This window comes from Polypterus senegalus, chromosome 7 (genome assembly GCF_016835505.1).
Source record: "Polypterus senegalus isolate Bchr_013 chromosome 7, ASM1683550v1, whole genome shotgun sequence".
NCBI lineage: Eukaryota > Metazoa > Chordata > Cladistia > Polypteriformes > Polypteridae > Polypterus > Polypterus senegalus.
This window is the reverse complement of record NC_053160.1, coordinates 79,833,731-79,856,743: the sequence shown is the minus strand read 5'-3', so window position 1 is coordinate 79,856,743 and position 23,013 is coordinate 79,833,731. Positions and strand designations below refer to the sequence as shown.

General features: G+C 38.7%; 1 protein-coding gene and 1 long non-coding RNA gene across 3 annotated transcripts in view; one reads left to right on the top strand and one right to left on the bottom strand.

The window, feature by feature from the left end:
* The window catches only part of mcc (MCC regulator of WNT signaling pathway), a 570,331-nt gene that overhangs the window by 209,148 nt on the left and 338,170 nt on the right, over positions 1–23,013 (top strand). The window lies entirely within an intron of this gene.
* Positions 6,079–23,013, bottom strand: part of LOC120532676 — a 50,316-nt gene continuing 33,381 nt past the window's right edge. The window contains exons 2-3 of the long non-coding RNA XR_005634340.1: positions 8,089–8,148; positions 6,079–6,367 (exon numbers count right to left, since the gene is read on the bottom strand). This is a non-coding gene — a long non-coding RNA (uncharacterized LOC120532676). The remainder of the gene's footprint in view (positions 6,368–8,088; positions 8,149–23,013) is intronic.

Below are 23,013 nucleotides of genomic sequence, written 5' to 3'. Positions count from 1 at the left end.
GAGTGAAGATGCAGAGTGCTGTGAACAATTCTCTGTTATAATACAAGTATACATTATGCTAATTACTAAATATAGATTTGCTAAAACACACAGATAACAATGGTAGATCCAATTAAGCATAAATGGAAACCAACCATATCTGTCCAGTAATTAATTTATGAACTGTGGCATGCTGACTATGGACACTGAAATTGTAAAGGAGAAAGTCCTGGAGACCTCTGCCAACTGGCTGCCTATCCGCTCCTGGGTTTTCTATAATGGAGTCTGTGCTGGCCATCCAATCTGATGAGAAAATCTTTCCATCCAGTGATTCCAATGCTTCTTTATCTAGGATGACTTCTCCATATGCAGGAGAGCAGCCTGGCAGTAGAAGGACAGAGAAGGATTAATAATGGTTTAAAAATAATGTATTACTTAAATTTTTGTACAAATGACTAACCAACCAAAATGCAGTATACACCACTAATCAGCATTTCTTGTCAGGGTATTCTAGACTAAATTAGGGAGTCTTCAGCCAGGATTTAAAAGCTGAGACTGAAGGGGCATCTCTGATATTAGCAAATCATTCCACAATTTAGAGGCCCTGTAACTAGAAGTCAACCTCCCACTGTTATTTTATTAATCCGTGGAATCTTAAATAAGCCAGAATCTTGAGATCTCAACGTGCACTCTGGTTTGTTAAGTAATAATAAGTTCAGAAAAGAAGGGCCTTGACCATTTAAGGCTTTATAAGTTAAAAGGATTGTTTTGAAATCAGCTCTAAACTTAAACAGTTTAAGGACTTGAGAACTAGAGTTATGTATTTGTATTTTTTGGTTGTACAATACTTGTTTTCAAGAACCAACACCAGTCCATTATTGGCCACACTTTGGTGAAATTAGAGTTGTCAGTCAACCTAGCAGTATGCCTCTGGACTGTGGAGTTCAAGTTCCTTAAAGAAGAAACGTACATTAATGGTAGGGAAATCTTATTAATACATTATATATCATTGCAGAGAACTGCACTGGTTTCCAAGTGCTATAAGACAGTAATATTTTGTCATGATTTTAATTACACATTAGTTTATTTTAAGCCTTATACAAATATATGGGGGCAGCACGGTGGCACAGTGGTAGCGCTGCTGCCTCGCAATTAGGAGGCCTGGGTTCACTTCCTAGGTCCTCCCTGCATGGAGTTTGCATGTTCTCACCGTGTCTGCGTGGGTTTCCTCCAGGTGCTCCGGTTTCCTCATGTAGGTTAAGTGCATTGGCGATCGTAAATTGTCCTTGGTGTGTGTGTGTGTATGTGTGTGTCTGTGTGTGCACCCTGCCCAGGATTTGTTCCTGTCTTGCGCCTGTGTTGGCTGGGATTGGCTCCAGCAGACCCCCTAGACCCTGTAGTTAGGATATAGTGGGTTGGAAGATGTCTGACAGACTGACAAAAATATTGTTGACAACAATTCAAAAGTGGAAGGCGGGCTGAAGTGTTTTGAGCTCAGAAAATTTGGTTTTCACAGCATTGAGACATGTCCTTTGTACTAATTGTGTATTTCTAGAATTCTTGTTTAATGTGCTGGAAAGCAAATCTTGATGCTTGTGTGTGTCCAGAAACAATGTCAAGTTTTATTAACGAATTCCATTATTAATGACTATCTTTTATTTTTCAGCATAGAAGTTGGTGAGATAGCTCCATGGGTTATTTGTTTTATGCCTTTAGTGTTTTTTTTTCATTCAATACTTAAAAAATTACCTTTTTTACTGTAGTAGTGCTTATACTCAAAGAACATCTACTACTTAGTGCAAACTGATGGTAGTAAATTCCAAATATGTGTTCAACCTCAGAGTATTTGTATATGAACACATTGTTTAATGTATCTGTCAGAACTTCCGTATTATCACCTTTATACCTTAACATTCCCGTAAGACTACTTTTCTTTTAAAGATATTTAACTGTAGAACTCCCTCTTTGTGTTTTATATTTGTAAACTTCCTAATTTGTCCTCATTCCTTACTACCCTAAATAAAAACCTCTATTGCATCATACTCAAAAATTTACATCTTCATCCAAATAAATTTTCCAGACCCATTTTAATATCAACTAAATGTAGCCTTTAACAATTTTAGTTAATGCAACAGCATATGGTGTATATACAGTATTTCAGTTAAACTGTCACTTCACTTATCCTAATGATGATTGTGGTAGCAACACACTGGCCAGGCTGACCAGGCAGATGGATGTGTCTTTCAGCATTACAGAGGGACCTTGGAGTAAACTCATCACTATTCTGAATCAAAAGGATCAACTGAATTGGTTTGGGCATGTACGCAGGTAGAACGCCACTTATCATCTCCCACTGGCAGTATCTGGTGCATAACCAGCCGAGAGAAGACACAGGGGCAAACCTAGTGCATGCTGAGGAGAATATGTCTCTCAGCTGGACTGGGAGTATCTGGAAGTACCCCAGGTGTTCTTACGGCTGTTCAGCAAGTTATGATGAAGTACATTTAGGACTGAAGCCAGGAAGAACTTCTTTACTCAAAGAGTTGTAACAAACTGCATAGTCATGTAATTAAAGCAGATACTCTGAAAACCTTTAGGAAGTTTTGGGATGAGATAGTGGGGCAACTTAGCTACAGTATTAGCTAAACAAATGAGCCTGATGGACTGAATGGTCTCCTTTTGGTGTTAAATTTTTTATATTGTAGAGGATGTTGTTGAGGAGTCACCCCAGGTCAGTGTGTTGCTGCCATGTCCCTCTTTCGGGTAAGCAGAGTGAAATTAATTATAATAAACACCCTGTCTCACTTGGCGATGATAGGTGCAGTGCCACAGTAGTTAGTATTGGTTTGTTAAGGCTTCTGTAGCCATTGTTGTATGTCTGGTCCATTGGGATTCTTGTCTGTGTAGATTATTAACATTTTCATGTTTGTTTGAATTTTTGGCTCTCTCCCAAACATGTGATATTGAGTTAAATGTTGACTGCGTATTTGCCCAGTATCTGAGCATGTGTATCCATAGACAAACTGGTGTCCGATACACTTAGAGTTAATTCCATACCAGGGCATGCTGCTGGTGTCAGGTTCATGGATTTCAATGAGTTAAAAAAATAATTTTTCTACATCATTTTTTTTTATGCTGTTAAATTTAAAATGTGAGTGATGCTATATGAATTTGCAAATTGATTTATTTTTCTCTCTTTTCTATGTGTACATATGAGAGAAAAGAAAAAGCACCAATTATTACAACAAATTAGAATTAAATATCTGTTTATACTTCATTAGATTTTGCAATACCTTGTAATCAGAGAATAAACAAAATCCATCAGCATTTGCTTTAATTATTTCCTAAATTCACCTTGGGTGTAGTGTAATTGGCAGAACACATGCTAACTTAATTGCGGCAGTTTAAATAATAGAGTTACAGAAAAAAAAATTAAAAAAAAAGAGAAGAGTTTGGCAGCTTTTATTTATGTAGACAGCACTAAAAGGCTTGCGTAAAGTTTATGGAAAATGAAAATTTAATATTATGTTGAATATATTGTAAGACAAAAGAAAGAATGAGCAGGACATACAAGTCCAGAGGTACTATGCTAAAGCTATATAACCAGTACATCTTACATATGGAGTGCTCTTTTGGTCCCATATTAGAATAAAACCATAAAAATATTAAAGGAAATTCAGGGGCAAGTTGCTAAATTGATTTCTGGGCTGTAGACTGTGACCTGCTGGGAAGGACTGAAAAGATTTGATTGAATCTTTAGGCGAATTATGAGATGACATGAGAAACGTGTTTAACATCAGTAATGGATTTAATATCTTATTTTAATGTGCATGGGATTATGTAGTTAAAGATATATTTTACACAACTGTTAGAAGGACGTAGCAGAGTTAAAGATGCTAAGATTTGCATTGGGTGTGACGAAGATGGACAGGATTAGAAATGAGTACATTAGAGGGTCAGCTCAAGTTGTACAGTTGGGAGACAAAGTCAGAGAGATGAGATTGCATTGGTTTGGACATATGCAGAGGAGAGATACTGAGTATATTAGGAAAATCTATCTTACAGACAGACCTCAGTACGTGCGTCTTGAGAACTGCAGGTCTGACATTGTGGTCAGCAACACAGGAGCGCCGCAGGAGACTGTACTTTCTCCGGTCCTGTTCAGCCTATATATATATATTGGACTTCCAATACAACTCGGAGTCCTGCCTCGTGCAAAAATTCGCTGACAACATTGCTATCATGAGCTGCATCAGGAGTGGGCAGGAGGAAGAGTATAGGAGCCTAATCAAGGACTTTGTTAAATAGTGTGACTAAAACCACCTACAACTGAACATCAGCAAAACCAAGGAGCTGGTGGTGGATTTTAGGAGGACCAGACCCCTCATGGACCCCGTGATTATCAGAAGTGACTGTGTGCAGAGGGTGCAGACCTATAAATACCTGGAAGTGCAGCTGGATGATAAATTGGACTGGACTGCGAATACTGATGCCCTGTGCAAGAGAGGACAGAGCCGACTATACTTTGGGCACGGAGCTGGACAGTTTCACATCTATCTATCTATCTATCTATCTATCTATCTATCTATCTATCTATCTATCTATCTATCTATCTATCTAAATAATGTTAAGGATAGAGCTGCCAGGGAAGAGTAAAAGAGGAAGGCCTAAGAGAAGGTTTATGGATGTGGTGAGGGAGGACATGGGATGCAGAGGACAGAAAGATATGGAAGAAGATGATTCGCTGTGGTAACCTCTAACGAGAGGAGCCAAAAGAAGAAGAAGAAGGAGAAGATAGCAAGTACCTCTTCACGTGCAGAGAGCTTTCATACATAAAAATAGGTTCATAGTACTGTATTTGGAGATCTAAAGATCTTAATTTAATTTTGTTTAGATATGTTAAGTACAGTGAAACAATGAACTGTGCTACACTAATTACTGTGTTCACCTCAATGTATGTTTTAATAACTAAGCTTAAATATTATGATTCATTATGTAAGACACAATCCAGTAAAAAATTAAATACATACATTTCTGAAACATAGTTAAGATACAATAATCAACACCTAGCGCCACACCACAACCCAGTTTGAAGAACTGAAGGCTTATTAGACAGTTACCCATATACTAATAAAGCCAAAAATAAATGGAATGGAGGTGGAGGCCTCCAAAATAATTCTTGGCAACCTCTGAAAAAAACTTTGCACTGTTCCTCGTAAAGAAACTGTACACAATTTCCGTTTGAATTATCTAAGGTGGGATAAGATTCTTCCATTTGAGCAAAAGAGTCCAATGCACATGCAATGTAGTGTGGGAGTTTGCACTAAATTTATATTTCATAGTGTTACCTCATCTGGTGTTACTCTGAACAATTGCATTAAATGATTGGTAATACTAGTAAGTCTGACACTGCCTTTTCCTTAAAATATTCTTAATGTTTTGCTCTTGGTATTTAGAAGTGCGTTAGATAATGTTGACTCCAGCATCAATGATTGTTTTTCCTCCTGCAGTCCAAAGGTTTGCTATCAGCAACATTGAATATCTCTGAATTATTCCACTGTGCATTTTTAAATGAATTAATGTTACACTCAGGTCATCTTTCTGCTTTACAGAAATAGACATGTAACATTGATGGATTGATATGTGTAGTTCTTTAAAGTTAGGCTACTGACATCTTTGATTAAAAGGGGAGGTTGAGATAATGTTTTTGATATAAACATTAAGAGGACTAGAAATGAGCTAATTAAAGTACACTGCAGCATTCTGTACCTAGCAAAACGGTTGACATTGCTATAATAGAAGAGGCACTTATGTTTGCCTCCAAGCTAAATTTTGACTCGTATGACAAGCTACAGGAAAGTAATTTCCATATTTTTCAGATAAAGGAGACATGTGTGTTATGACTAGACAATCCTATAAATACTACTTTCAAGATAAGTGATTTCTTTCATGTCAGAAGTTTAGGATTCTTTGTGTGTATGTGTATATATATATTATATATATATATATATATATATATATATATATATATATATATATATATATATATATACAGTATATATATATGTATATACTGTATATTAGTCGGCCAAGGGAATATACTGTTCACAGAGGCAGTGTTGGGGCACTAACTGGGTCACCCATTTTAATATTTATATAGTCCTTAAACAGAAACAGAAAGTGTCATTTTCAATAAAGCAAAAAAAAAACTAAAAATGAAACAAATGCTTCTTTAGTCTTTGCTTGGGTGCTTCAGTTTCAGGTAGGAGCTCCAACCATTAGTCTACTCTCTCCTGAGTGAGACGTGCCATGCCAGAAGCATCTTGCTTTTATAGTGGCGGGAATGCAGGGGCGGAGTCTGTTTCCCTCTGTGGGCGGCTTCTCGTGACTGTGGAAGAGAAGGGAGATGTTACAATCAGCGACCACACCCCTTTGTGTCCCAGAGTGGTAGTGCTTACCTCAGATGAGCTGAGTAGGCAAACCTCAGACACACACACACGCACACACGCACACACACACACGCACACACACATTCACACATACACAAACACACACACACACACATATATATATATATATACATATGACAATTGTAAAAAGAACACGAAAATGACAGTTGTCTCTCATTTAGAAAAATGCAAAGTGGTGAGTGAATGTATATGGTGTCCCATCCATTAATTGCTTTTGACTCTATTTTTAAAAAAAGCAGTCTTTGAAAATAGATGGATCTAAACAACAATATTATTACCTTGCTGAAATTGCACAGTTTTCTACATAGTATATTTTTTTCATATTTGTTGCTTAAGTTATGCATTGTTTAGTAATAAGCCTTCATTTAGCTGATTTGTAAGCTTTAGAAATATGTGCTTTATGGCAAACATCAAATAAAAAGTAATGCTGAGAGCAAACATAGTGAAATGCTTACTTCAAAATATATGACTAAAGAAGCATTCTTGCCACTTTCTCTACTGGCAGCAATTAATGACAGCATTTTAGTGCATCATTAAACGTCCTGAGGTGTTAATGCTGTCTTGGGTATTCTGCCAACTGCACTCTGTATTATTTATAATCCAAACAACTGCTCTTTTGAGTTTTTCCTGTTTGAAATGTGCATGTTTATTTTTTTATTGTGCACGATAAAAGAAATATATTAGTTTTCAAGTGTTACATAGTAAATTAGCATTTAATGTGCACAAATGTATGATTGCTTAATGTTCTGTACAGACTTAAAACTCTGCAGCACTTTATTTACAGCTGCTAGGACATTTATCAGCTGCTTCTTCTTCAAGCACTCTGCTAGAAATACATTTTTAAAAATGAAATCTCACACTCCTTTTATTCAAATGTGAAAGGACAACATTTTTACATGGGTCAGCAATCCAAGACTAAGCCACTGGAAGAATGCCAGCCTCATTGTGACCTTAATGTTTGCCAAGGATGAAGGATAATAAGAGCTTTTTGTGATCCCTGCACAGTGTTGTTTCATAGCTTGGACCAATAGCAATAATGGTTCAAGCCGGGAAATGCAACATTAGAAGAGTAAAATTGAGTCAGACAGAAGTGAATTACATAGATATATATTCCACTAAGATTATATTTGAGAGGATCAATACATATCTTTTGTTTTATTACAAAGAACAGAAAAATGATAGCATGGTAGCAGATGAGGCTTGCCTTTGGCAGAAAAAAAGTAACAAAATACTTATTGAATCCTCTCATCTAGGAGCACAAGGTGTGAAGAGCACAATGTTTATATAGTTACAGCCGCATTACTGTAATAGTAGCAGGTCCAAAGAGCCCACAACACATTGCCACTCTTGGGCACCATGGTAATCAAGAATGCATTAAAATACATAACTTCAATGTAATAAATTAAAAAACAAATCAGCTCACCTGAATACTCCTGTGCAATACTCCTTACATTATTCTTATAGAAAAAAAACCCAGAAATTTCCAACAAATTTAGTAATTAAATAAGGAATCCAGCATATTAAACAGTTAAGCACATCACACTTACTGTATATCTTATTCTGAATGGTAAGAAATACGTATGTTGTCATATTGCAAGGTAACATAACCAAACATTGCAGGATTATTTTAAATGTATACCTGTGGAACCTGCACACACTTTTTCAGACTCCAGGACTGAGAATTCTGCTAGTACCTGCGCTGTGAGTTGAGATAGAAAGATAAAATCATTATCATGTAGTAACATATTCGATACATACACAGGTCTTTCTAAACATATACTTTCTTTTACATATAGCCCTATTAGTCTGACCAACATGCAACACATTGCCAATCTCTGAGGCAATGATTCATAAAAGGTACAAATTGGCACTTAGTTTACAATATTAAATTAGTTGGATTGAAAATGTTCCTGAAGATGTGTAGTTTGGTGCATTCAGCATGCAGCCCATGTAGTAGTCATCTTTCATTATATTACATGGCTCAGATTGGACTCAGTTAATTATGTAAGTGTCTCAGACACTTTCATTTCAGACAATATGTAAACAATAATCTTTCCCTCCATTATCAAAACCCGTTTAATCCACTTCTGAGTCATGGAAGCCATGACTGGTGCATATCAACAGAAGTACTGTGTGCTAATCAAGAACAGACCTTAAATTGGGTGCAGTCCATCTCAGATCAAACTTACATACACACCAGTGCTGACTTAGAGTCACCAGTTAATCTGATCTTGGCATTCTGGGTTGTTGGAGTACCTGAAGAAAAGTCAAAGTGGGCATAGGAAGAAATTAAGAAGCAAATTAACTAAACAGCACACTTTTGTTAATATTAAAGTGTACCTGGTGTGCCATTGACTAACTGAAAAAAATCTCACTGTGACACTGGTTGAGGTCAGAGGCTGCACTTTGACTTGCACTGATTTCTCTAGAGACCAATAGTGTCCCTATTACCCTGGCATTTTAGCAATATTTAAAGGAACAATTCTGAGATTTCAGAATGATAGCTAACTATCCCATTTATTCCAGCTTCCACTTTCGTGTCTTGAAGGCTTTTACTGAACTCTTACACGAGCCCCCATAAGCTAACTCTCATTTTTCTGGGGTTAAAAAGAAACTGCTACTATCTAATTATGCTAACTTGCTGGTACCCTCAAGAGAACCCCACTAGCTACCTTCCAGGGTATCACACATTTCTTCATGCTAGTATACTCTAAGCAATTACTACCACTGTACCACATGTAACAGAAGGGCACATTACCCAACATTGGTACATGAAATACTGGACACCAACACTCTCTAACCTGCAAGATATCAAGCTATCCAACCACCCAACATCACCGCCATGACACTATAAAGTTCAGAAGAATTACCAATGCATCCTTGTTCCTTAGAATTCAACCACAATCTTAAATTCAAGTAATTAGTCTTAACGCTGGAATAGGAAACCTGTTCCAAAGTGTTCATGATGAGGCTAAAGAGGTTGCAAACTAAACAAACTGCGATCTCTCTGTTGTTTACTCTGATAAAGTTGCAGAAATGTGTAGAATTTGCAGTCAACTACTGTAAAGTTGTGTTGGGTTATTTTTAACCATATTTTTGTATTTATTGTCAGCTGGTGAAAGGCAATTGGTGGTCTCCTGTAAACCATTAAACACATTAGCAGACAATCTTTAGGCTTTGTTGATGAGAGTTCACTAGGATTCCTATTGTTACCAATGTTCATAATACCTCTTCTGTTTCAGTGCTTTAATCGCTTATTTTTCTTGATCGACCTCTTTAATGCCACTTCCTCTATTTTTGTTTTTCTTTCTTATATATGTAAATTAAATTCTGAGAGGACATTTTACTTAAAATATGCATTTTGATTTTTTTTGCCTTTTCCTTTTGCTTCTTTAATAAGGGAGTGGGCTTATAAACATATGTTCTTGGGTGATTTATTAGTACTAAAGATTGAAGTAAACTTGGTTATATTGTAAAAATGTCTGCAGGATTGAATTAAGGATTATGGCCTCTTTTCAATCACTCAGCATGATTAAAATCTCTTCATTGCAGTGCCTGCCACTATTTCAGATGTCACTTTTGTGGTTATTATTGATCCGTCTGTGGCTGATAGCCTCCCTCAGGTACTTGTCATGTATCTTTCTATTTTCTGTGTTGCTTTATCAAAGGTAATCATACGTTCTGATCTGATCCTTAAAGTCGTAATTTTTCCCTAATCTCTTGCCTTCTATTCGTGATCTCAGTAGACAGTAATAAATTCAGTCCATTGTTCCTTTAATTCCTTTAATTCTATGGTATCTTTTAATTTTTTTCCTGAGTGAGCAAAAATCTGCCTGTGCATAGCATTGCTTACATAGTAAATATTGTTTTAGTTTCTTTTTATATTTCAAAGATATAATCTGGAAGGTTTAATTAAACACATGAGATAACAGTAAATAAAAGGTTTAGTAAACCACATATTCTATTAAAAGCAAAACAGTTGGATAAATCTATATCCATTTGTTTTGCAGCTTTTAATATAATCCTGATTTCTCTATTTGCCTGTGAATAGGGTAAAATGGTCAAACCCTGGCTAGTAACGAAAGGGCAAACATAAATTCATTATAAAAATAAAAGATTTATTTTCATGAAAAAAAATTGTTGTCTTAACAATGCGCTCCACAAAGCAACAAAGTCAATAGAAGGAGTTGCCTGAAATGTGCACTCCTGCAGCAAACAATGTCAAAATACACAAATCCAAAAGAAGAGTAAAAAAAAAACAGAGCAAATGTTTGAAATTCTGCACAATTAACACTCGAATACCTGAAGCCTACAAAACAACTCACAATCCTGGCCCACCTTAAAAACCTTCGTGCCTTTCCATTCAGCCTCTTTTGTTTTGTAAATGTGTTGATCAGCACAAGCAGCAAGCAAACCCTGCTATCCCATCCGCCCAGCACCGCAGAAAGGGCAAAAAAACTCTCCCAGCTCAAGCCTTGTTTATCTGGGAGCTGCTGGAGCTGTATAGTGTAAATAATATATCGTTATTTGGAATACATGCATTTCATGTGTGTTCCGTGTCCACATAGATCTATGTAAGTGTAGGATGACTGGAAATGCAAGAAATGTTGAACACATACCTAAAAGACAAACTTTTTTCATGTTTTAGTACTAACGACAAAAATTTGACATGAAGTATATAATGTGTGAAGACTGAAGTCCAAATATCACAGGATCAGTTTCACAAAAGGTACAAGTATAACAAAACAAGTGCTCTTTTATTAAGAAAAAGAAATCGGGTTAGTGTACATCATTGGAATGACTGCTTTGGTAGTACAGAGCTGCTGACTTATAATCAACAGGTTGCGGGTTCAATCCTGCGAGCTTCCCAGAATTAATGTTTTGAGTATTGAGCTGCTCATATTCTTACTCTTATACAATAAAACCATGCATTTGATTTGAGTCTGTAACAGCTGGTGTAAATGTGTGGTACTTGTAAATGTTAGCTTTTTTTTAATTCAGTTTTATTCTCTCAGTTGTGTTCACGCTCTGCCCACTCTGATACTGCTGTTTTCAAATAAAGACATGCTATAAGAGAGGTAAACTCAGATGAGGATGAAGGTTCTACATCAGAGAAAGAGAACAGAAGCCCTCCCCACAAGAAATTCACATATAAAAACAACGCAGCTGCACCAGGCGTAAAGTTGAAAGATGGCACTATTTGAATGCACCAACATCCTGACAGTCAATCTGCCCCACACCTGTTCTTCAACGAAACAGTATGGCTTACAGAGCTCGCCAAAGATATCATGCAAAGCCCACTTTGTGATTATGTTTTGTAATGGTCTTTATATAAAAACATTTATATGTTACTTAAATAAAAGCCAGATCGAATGTTATTTACATTGATTTATTTACGTATCTTCCTACAGCGTAAAGTCACAAGTAGACTGCAGAGCTTCCTCCGTTTGATTGATACGGGCATGCTCACAAAGCACATGTGTAGTGAAGTGACTTTAGCTGCAGGTGGAAGCTCCACGCAGCTGTTGTTATGGTTTTGCCTTTGTCCAGAAATGGTTTCATAAGCTTTACGATCTTAGTCTCGAAAAGTCTTTCTCTTGTGGGGTGACTGGAATCTTTTACTGAATAAGATCAAACACAGTTGTTTAGGGTGTGACAGGACTTCTGAGAGGCAGCCTTTTAAAAGAGTGGAGCTGGGCAGAGATTAAAAAGGGAGAGAGAAATTGAAACATTGGCTTTTGCCTTAAAGCTAGTGGAGTAATAAGGTGGCAACCATAAATCTGAGGGATCATTCTATATTTGGAGAGGAAAGGCAGATTAATATTTGACCATCTGAATTTAAGAGTGGCATAGCACCTGTAACTGACTGGAAAAAGGATGCCAACAATGTGTCTTCCACTGAAATTAAAAAGGAAGCCAATTTAATGAGTTCAGATCTTTTCATTATTAATTAAAATAAATGTTCCTTGCACAGAGCAGCAGTGGTGCAGTGGGTAGTGCTGCTGCCTCACAGTTAGGAGACCTGGGATCGCTTCCTGGGTCCTCCCTGCATGGAGTTTGCATGTTCTCCCCGTGTCTGTGTGGGTTTCCTCCCACAATGCAAAGATGATCCTAAATTGTCCCTAGTATGTTCTTGGTGTGTGTGTGGGTGTGTGTGCTTGTGCCCTGTGGTGGGCTGGCGCCCTGCCCGGGGATTGTTTCCTTCCTTGCGCCCTATGTTTGCTGGGATTGGCTCCAGCAGACCCCCATGACACTGTAGTTAGGATTTATTTAGCGGGTTGGATAATAGATTGATGGATGGTTCCTTGCACAACAGTAGGCAGCAGCCAAGATATCGCGTAGTAGAGCAATTCATATTTTGATTTGGAAGGGGCACCAATTGTCTTAAAAATGCAAAGATGCTTACATTGATAAAGAAGAAGAATGTACCCTTGCTGTCCAGTTAACTACAGGCTTGTTAACTTAAGAAACAATGTTGTCACTGGTTAAACCTGGTAGGCCTGAATCTTCTTGGTAAACATTTATTTTATTAAAGTTGGTTATTGCAGTAGTGGGTTGTAACATAGCTAAGCCTTTTTATTTAGTTTTATGTATTTATTTGTTAATGTATTTATATATATTGTGATGCGTGAGTCCCTGTCTTGCACCCCAAAACACCAGGCTGAGTCTCAGTACTTTATTAAAATCAGCTTTATTCAGATTGAAACAGGAACAGCATGGTTATTTGTTGTAGTGGGATCTACCAGATCTGTCCTATATGTGTCCAATATACAGACACAGCAATCAAGCAAGATGGTGGCCAGGTCAGTGGCCAAGTAATACTGTTCCCTGCATTTATAATGTTCCTTACATCACCCATCGATGGCAAGCACTTATATGCAATGCAATCTTTTCAAATTTGATTTCACGGCGAGCTGCTACAGTGCTGGGAGCCTGCGGTTGCCCCGGATGCAGCAGTCACATTTCGGGATGCTCTTCAGCGTGTTATACCACTGGGGGGAGTCCCAAAAGAGTTTAGAAACTGTACAATACTGTACAATATATATATAGTAACAAATCCAGCGGGCGTGCCAGCCACCCAACCTGACACAGACAGCCACAAGAGGTACACTAACACAAGTCACACTTTTTATTTTCAGTTCTTTCCTTTACAGCACCTCACATAGTTCACCAGATCAGTTCATCAGATATAACAACAACTCAGTCCTTTTACTTTTCTTTGACTTCCCGTCTTTTCTTCTGCCTCCTCCACTCCTCTCCCACAAGCTCTGTCCTCTGCCTCCTGACTCCGGCCCTCTGAATGGAGTGAGGCGGCCCCTTTTATAAAGCACCCGGATGTACTCCTAATACTGTTGACCTTGTCGAGAGGTTAACTTACCTTGGCAGTGACATTCATGTCTCTGATGGCTCTTCCTATGAAGTCAGTTGATGGATTGGGAGAGCATGGAGGGTCATGAGGTCGCTGGATAGGGGTGTGTGGCGCTCCCGATACCTATGCAAAAGGACGAAGGTCCAAGTCTTTAGAGTCCTGGTGATTCCTGTCTTGCTATATGGTTGCGAAACATGAACGCTATCCAGTGACCTGAGACGAAGACTGGACTCCTTTGGTAGTGTGACTCTCCAGAAAATCCTTGGGTACCGTTGGTTTGACTTTGTGTCGAATGAGCAGTTGCTCATGGATACCCGAATGAGGCGCATTACCTGCATTGTGAGGGAGCGTCAGTTACAGCACTATGGCCATGTGGCGCATTTCACAGAGGGTGATCCAGCTCGTAAGATCCTCATTGTTGGGGATAGAGGGTGATTTTCGGAGGGTGGGACTAGACCACATGTCTGCCTGGGGGGTTGCCAACCGGGATCCTAAATTGTTTTGTCGTGTAGTGGGTACGGCAACGCAATGTACTAGTGCGTGCTCCCCAAGTTGACTTGACTTGAGTTGATTGGTTAGGAAGGTGCTGACGGAAATAAACTTGTGTGTTTTTTGGACATTTGGTGTCTGTCTGTCTGTGTTCCGGAGTTCATCTTCCACAACATCTATATATATTATGAAAAGGCGCTATATAGTTGCCCAACTCGACACTGACTGGACATGGAGGCACCCGTAAAATAGATAAACTATTTTATTTTTCTTCGCCTGTGGGCACACGTCTTCCCTGTATCCCATAGGCAGTACACAGTCCCAAGCACAATACACCAAATAAAACACACAGCAAAGCACTCTTTTCTTCCTCCACCATTCCTCCCAGGCAATTTCATCATCCTCCCCCCTGATTCTGACTCCCCGATTGGTGGCTGCTGGCCCCTTTTATAGTTCACCCGGAAGTGCTCCATGTGTTTGATTGCCAAGTTCCAGCTGCACTTCCGGGTGTGGTGAAAACACTGCCCACAAGGGCTCAGGAGTTCCAGCTGCAGCCCCCCCGGTGGCACCAGCGGGACCCTAAATGGCTGCCCACAACTCCAATTCCCATGGAGCCCTACGGGAAACCGAGGCACCGCTCCAACCCGGGGCGGCCATCTAGCGTTCAGGGGGAGGTATTGCACCGTCCAGGGCTGCTCCCCCTGAATATAGAGTGCATGCCACTACATATATATATATATATAGACATTAAGCCCGTTACAATAACGGGCACTAGAACAGTAGTGCATAAACATTAGTAGGAACGGTCTATATTAAATGGCAAGGGACCTTGACCTCATTCTGTTTCTTGTCTTAATTTTTTTTTTTGTCAAAAATATTTTTGCAAGAATCCTAAAGTAAAATAATAATAAAAATAAAATAGAAACATATGACAATACAGTAAGTATAATTAATATTGCCTTAGTGTAAACCTTTGTAACAATCTGTAATACACAATATCTGAAGAAGATATTTAGAAAAAGATTTTCTATTTGTTTACCTCATAGACAACATTTCTTGTAAATATTCTGTCTGAGTTTGGCAAGAGTTTGCCTTGTTCAGGACCATCTACAACCTTGACAACAACATCTGGAAAACTTCTAACTCTTGACAATGCAGTATATAACTGACCATGGCTGAATACTGGTTCTGGCAAGTAAATGCCAACTTTTTGTAAGGTTTGCTCTTCTGAGTCTCTCTCTTTTAGCGTTTTTCTGACGCTCATTTTCTTTTTCTATTTTTCATTTTTCGATCTATTTGTTCGTATTTTTTTTTTTTGTCTTTCAGCCTTTCTTTTGTTGATGTTTACTTGTTGAGCTGACCGTTCTTCCAGGAGATGTTACTTATATAGGATTTGATTGTCTGTGTCTTTTGTCCTACTTGACATGTCCTTTTTTTTTGGGTGGCATGTTGTTAGTGGATATGTCCATAATATTTTCTCTTACAGTAATATGCGTCAGTGTATTGTGTGCCTTTAAATTTCTCTCGCAGTAATACTGGTTTGTATTTCCGTAAAATGCCTGTAATTTTCTCTGACAGTAATACTGTCTTTGATGTCCGTAATATGACTTTAATTTTCTGTCACAACAGTGGTCAATCAGCAGAGTGTCCCCAGCAACTGATGTAATGTGTGGCGTGCAGATGATAATCGTGACTGTGTCATCTCCCCAGCAAGTATTTTAATCTGTGCTGGCGTGTAGCTGATTATTGTATGTGTGGCGTCTCCCCAGCAACGGATTTTATGTGCGTGGCCGCGACTACCTAATCAGCACTATCCCCAGCAATGATGTCTTTTATTTGCTTATCATGCGCTGCCTGTGGCAAGGCCATTCACTGTGTGCCCAGCTTCGAGTGTGTGTGCGACCAAGGTGCTGTGCGCATGGGCGGGGCACGGTGCAATGTGCGTCGCGGCCCAGCGCATGCTCACTTCACCAGAAGACACACACATGGACACCTGGACGCACACAGGGCTTTTATTAAAGAGGATATATATATATATATATATATATACACATATATATATGTGTGTGTGTGTGCGTGTGTGTATATACTGTATATACATCTATGTGTACGTATTTGTGCATGAGTGTTTATTAAATGTTAATATTATACATATCTATCTATTGTGGACTGGGACCCGGACACAGGCAGACAGACAACATAGTTTCACCACACACCGTTTATTTTGCAGTATTATTTACAATAATTGTGCTCACGTGCACCCCCAGTGCCTCACAGTCGTTATGCCTTTCTTTTGGTCGCCTCCCGTCCTCTCACCAGCCCTGTCCTCTTCCACCCGACATCCACTAATGACTGGAGGGAGGCGGCCCCTTAAATGGGAACCCGGATGGGCTCCAGCTGCTTCCCGGCACTCTCCTTTGGACACACCCCTGTGTGGCGGAAGTGCTGGCTGTGCAACCGGAAGCCGTCCGGGTGTCTCCTGTTCTCTTCCCCCCAGCACTTCCTGGTGTGGTGGAAGTGCTGGGCTCCAGGGTTCCTCAGACACCTGGGCGCCGCCTGGCGGTGGCCACGGGCCCCTACAGGGTTGGGCTTCCAAGCCCTCTACCCGTGGCCCCCAATACAACCAGGGCGATCGCCCCATTGTGGTCTGGAGGAGGCACAAGCCCTCCTCTGGTCCTCCTGTGCGTCCCACACTATCTATCTATCTATCTATCTATCTATCTATCTATCTATCTATCTATCTATCTATCTATCTATCTATCTATCTATCTATCTATCGATATGCAATTAGGAATTTCACTGTACTCTGTACATGTGACAATACTACTACTACTATAGCTAATAATAATAATAATAAGGTGCTTGGTCAGAATTTTAGGACAGCTTTAATATTGAACTACATCATCAATGGCCAGCTTTATGTGACATGTTTGAAGGTAAACAATGACTTGGAACTGTTTGTTCCCATAAAATACGTAAACTAGATTTTAGGAAGTACTGAATTACTATGCATTACTTGACATACTTTGCATGTTGTATTGTTTAAATGTGTTTCACTTGCTTTGCTTATTAAAAATGATCTACTGGTGCCCAGAGCAAAAAAAAATTGTTGACTAGGATATACATCAGACATCCTTGGGCTTGGCTCTGATAGATTTATGTTAAAGTGGCTGGCAGTTTAAATTGCAAAAAACTGTTAAAAATATTAAAGTTTATAAACTTTATACCTCAGGTAATATGCACAGTTATATTTTTGTTTCATTTTTTCAGTAGTGGTGAAGTGTTTTAAGTGTCTAAGCTGTTTAAGAATGTTGCTCCATATCAACAACCTCAGTTTAGAGATATTTTGTAACAACTGCCAAACCTTTCATTTGTGTGATGGAACTACTGTTTTTTTCTTTCAAGTAAATGGACACGGCTTGTAACAGCAATTGTAATAGATGTGCCTTTTTAAATAGGTCACTGGACAGGTGCATTAATTCAATTAACTCTTTAGTATGCTGTCAATAGGAACAATAAATGGCCATCTTTTCTGTTCTAGAAGAATACCAATGGTTTTCAGATTACCTGATGGCCTCTGTTTTAGAAATCTATTCTGCTGTCACTGAGTAACAGTATCTGATTAGGTTTCTTTGACTTTCTGGATTTGCTGTGCAAGACTAATGTTTTATTGATGATATTCGGTCACAGGGAAATTCTATAATCCCTCAAGCCTTATTATTACTGGATTAGCATTTCTTTGTCATTAAATGTGAAAGCCATTGCTGAATAGGCAGAAATTGTCACTAATAACAGTAATTATTTATTATCATCAGAGTATCATGTAGCTTAAAAAACACGCAAACACCAGAGGACTGCAGCTGTGTCAAGACAAATGAAATATAGCCTGTAAAGGAAACACTGTATTAAAATTGCATTTTTGCATGTCTTTGTCAAGGGTTAATTTATTTATTGGCAGTTGGCATGAAAAATAGCTGATACTCCTTACTTGCAATCTTTTAGCAAAGACAAATGAGTGAAGTGAAAACGATTGGCTTTTGAGATGAAAGTGAACTAATGAACTTTAAGTAGCATGTTCCTAGGTAGGTCTGAAGAAGAAGAAATTAACTGTGTCTGCAGGCAATACAAGCAGACTTCCCTCTGTCATTCTTCATTACATCAAAAAAAACAGCCTTAATTTTGTTATTCAGTTAAAATTTTGCTACTGACTTTTGGAAGAAAAGAGGCGAGAAAGCAGTTTCCTGACCTGGTTTTGTGTCAATGCAGAATTTGGACATCTCTTAGTAGACACTCTGAGACACGTACGTTAGAGTGTTTGGACCACTTAGAGTACACAGTGTGATGGAGTAGTAAGTACCCATGATTCATTTTTTCTTTTCTAATAGTCTAACTGGAATATACAGGGCTGTTCAAAATGAAAGAGCAGATTTCAAAAATGTATTTCAAACAAACTGTATTAGATAGAAGCACATTCTGCACATCACTGGAAAGAGGAAAGCTCAAAGTTTGGTCCTATGGTCCTTGAGGTTGCACGCACTCAACATGAGCGTCATGTGTAGCACGACAAACATCAAAACGGTAGACCATTTCTTGCCATACATGAGTCAATTAGTCCCTAGTTACTAAATGCATAGCTTCCTCAATTCGATGTTGCAAATCTTGAAGATTAGTAGACATAGGTGGAACAAACACTCTTTTTTAATGTACCCCCATAGATAAAAATCGCAGGGGGTAAGGTCTGGAGATCTAGGAGGCCATAGATGATGAGCAAGATCTTGTTGTCCACCTCTTCCAATCCATTGTCCTGGAATGGTGTCATTCAAGTAACGCCGGACCTCCAAGTGGAAATGAGGCAGGGCACCATCTTGCATGACGACCACTGCTTTTACCTTTGCATATGCAACCTTCTTCTACGAATTTCTCATACCACTCGTAAATTTGCTTATGACAAGGCGGCTGTATGTTGAACCGTTGGCAGAATTCACGTTGCACTTGAACAATGGACTCACACTTCGCATATAAAATGATTTCTCTATAAACGAGAAACAACGCTCGGTGGCATTCCCTGGTTCTTTTAGGCAGGATTTTCAACTTTGAACTTTCCTCTATCCAGTGATGTGCTTCTGTCCAATGTGTTTCTATCTTATACAGTTTGTTTGAAATAAATTTTTGAAATCTACTCTTTCAATTTGAATAGCCCGGTATTATGGTGTCTTCCACAATTAACTATTTGGAATCAGCAAATAGGTAGATGAATAAATGGATCGAAAAGTAGAAATAACATAAAAAGTAATTTGCAAAAAAAAAAAAAATTTTGAAAAATGAAATACTTGTTCAATTAAGTATGATTTACATCTAGAGATTATAGTTGTCTATTACTAGGCATCCATTAATTCCAAAATTAAAGAACACAGAAGTAGTTGGTGAGATATCACCAGGGTTGTTCCCAGCAAGTCTGCTGAACTGTTGGCCCATGTTTGAGTGAACTTTGACTAGTTTTCCAAAGACCTGCAGGTTACGCTAATTGATTGTTGTAAATTAACCCAAAGTGAAGCACTATGGGTGTGTTCATGCGTGTACCCTGCAATTGACTGGCTCCACATCCAGAAATAGTTGGCATCACTATATGCCAAGATATTCTCAGTCCCTTGTGACTCTGAACTGCATTGAGTGTGTTTGATCATGAACAGCCAAGTATATCGAGTGACTTTGTTTTCAGGAAAAATGAAGAGATTTCAGGTAAAAAGCTCTCTTTTGTAATGTGTTGTTTTTACTGTTGCCCTTTCTCTGAGCTCTGCGTTGAGGCCATCTAGCACATATCAGACAAGAAGAGAGTACTCAAACTTGTGGTGGTGCTTCTGGAGAATTTTCTTTAATACAGCTGAAGTGAGGTTACATAACATTTATAAGGAGGCTAGACCTTTTTGTTAATGGACCGTTGGTGTAAAACTAATCCAACATAACTACCTGCCCCCATACTGTCAAATTCTGTTAAATGTTCATTAATATCAAGGTCATCATCATTACCACAGTCTTTATTTATATCTGTACCAGCAGTCCCACCAACATGGATTATGACAAACACCCTGGCATTGTATATTTTACACATTTTACTGAAACTCACAAATCTATTCATTATAACTTTCTCTTGCTATGTAAACTAGGCACATCTCTTAACTGCATTTTACCGGGAGGCACTGACAAGATTAAATTAAAAAAAAAGTGATTCTAAATTGTCCCTAGTGTGTGCTTGGTGTGTGTGTGTGTGTGTGTCCTGTGGTGGATTGGCGCCCAGCCCAGGATTGGTTCCTGCCTTGTGCCCTGTGTTGGCTGGGATTGGCTCCAGCAGACCCCCATGACCCTGTGTGCAGATTCAACGGGTTGAAAAATGGATGGATGGATGAAAGTTTGCGTTGATTGAATAATCTGACACAGTTACAGGCTGTAATAAGCAAGGCTTCCAAATGAAATGCATTTTATTAATTCACAACTGTTATTTTACAACGCTTCAGATCAAATACTACTTATAATGTATCTATTAGTCAAACACTGTTATGTAACATGTAGACATTAATAAAGACTTCTTTTGGTCATAAAACACCTATAAAGCATTACTAAAGTGGTTACTTACCTATCTATTTCACTTCACCTTGGTGGCTTCAATGGTTGATAATATGTCTCTCAATATTGCATACCTTAGTATAAACATTATAAATCCATCCATCCATCCATTTTCCAACCCGCTATATCCTAACTACAGGGTCACAGGGGTCTGCTGGAGCCAATCCCAGCCAACACAGGGCTCTAAATCCTTAATTAAAAATGAATAAGACCAAATGAAGCTTTTGTATGCATAACTAATTTTACTAGTGTAAACAGCCATTTTATTGATGCTTTGTAAGTGAGATTTTGAAATACCTTTGAGGATAATTAGTTTGGAAAACGGAATAGCAATCACATGTCTGAATGCAGTTTTTAGCATCATGGGGTCTTGTTTGCGCTTCTCTTTGTACTAAAGTTTTTCAAGTACATTTCTGCATCTAGTAGTAACCTTCCTGCTGTGTATCTTGAATGTTTTGATCATCTTTGAGTTGCACAACTGCTGTGGTTGATTGATTTACAAAACAACTCAAGTAATGCCTACTTCCTGTCTTGTAGGAAGGGTTGGGTTTCCCTCTGGAAATTCTTAGCCAGAAGAGGTCTCTTGTCAGGTTTTAAGCAGTAGCTGTGAAAATTCTGCCCTTTGTCTTTGTATCCTTTAAGTTTCACAACTTTGTAAACAAGCAGTATGATAATTCAGGAATGCGTAAATGGCTTCTTCTTACACACCCACATACTCATTGAAGTTGAATGAAAATGGTTAAATCTGATGTCACATCTGTTAGCTTTGGGTAAAAATGACATTTTTTAAATAATGTATTATTTATTTATGTATATATATATATATATATATATATATATATATATATATATATATATATATATATATATATATATATATATACACTATATATATATATATATATGTACACTCACCTAAAGGATTATTAGGAACACCATACTAACCCCCTTTCACCTTCAGAACTGCCTTAATTCTACGTGGCATTGATTCAACAAGGTGCTGAAAGCATTCTTTAGAGATGTTGGCCCATTTTGATAGGATAGCATCTTGCAGTTGATGGAGATTTGTGGGATGCACATCCAGGGCACAAAGCTCCCGTTCCACCACATCCCAAAGATGCTCTATTGGGTTGAGATCTGGTGACTGTGAGGGCCATTTTAGTACAGTGAACTCATTGTCATGTTCAAGAAACCAATTTGAAATGATTCGAGCTTTGTAACATGGTGCATTATCCTGCTGGAAGGAGCCATCAGAGGATGGATACATGGTGGTCATGAAGGGATGGACATGGTCAGAAACAATGCTAAGGTAGCCCGTGGCATTTAAACGATGCCCAATTGGCACTAAGGGGCCTAAAGTGTGCCAAGAAAACATCCCCCACACCATTACACCACCACCACCAGCCTGCACAGTGGTAACAAGGCATGATGGATCCATGTTCTCATTCTGTTTACGCCAAATTCTGACTCTACCATTTGAATGTCTCAACAGAAATCGAGACTCATCAGACCAGGCAACATTTTTCCAGTCTTCAACTGTCCAATTTTGGTGAGCTCGTGCAAATTGTAGCCTCTTTTTCCTGTTTGTAGTAGAGATGAGTGGTACCTGGTGGGGTCTTCTGCTGTTGTAGCCCATCCGCCTCAAGGTTTTGTGTGTTGTGGCTACACAAATGCTTTGCTGCATACCTCGGTTGTAACGAGTGGTTATTTCAGTCAAAGTTGCTCTTCTATCAGCTAGAATCAGTCGGCCCATTCTCCTCTGACCTCTAGCATCAACAAGGCATTTTCGCCCACAGGACTGCCGCATACTGGATGATTTTCCCTTTTCACACCATTCTTTGTAAACCCTAGAAATGGTTGTGCGTGAAAATCCCAGTAACTGAGCAGATTGTGAAATACTCAGACCAGCCCGTCTGGCACCAACAACCATGCCACGCTCAAAATTTCTTAAATCACCTTTCTTTCCCATTCTGACATTCAGTTTGGAGTTCAGGAGATTGTCTTGACCAGGACCACACCGCTAAATGCATTGAAGCAACTGCCATGTGATTGGTTGATTAGATAATTGCATTGAACAGGTGTTCC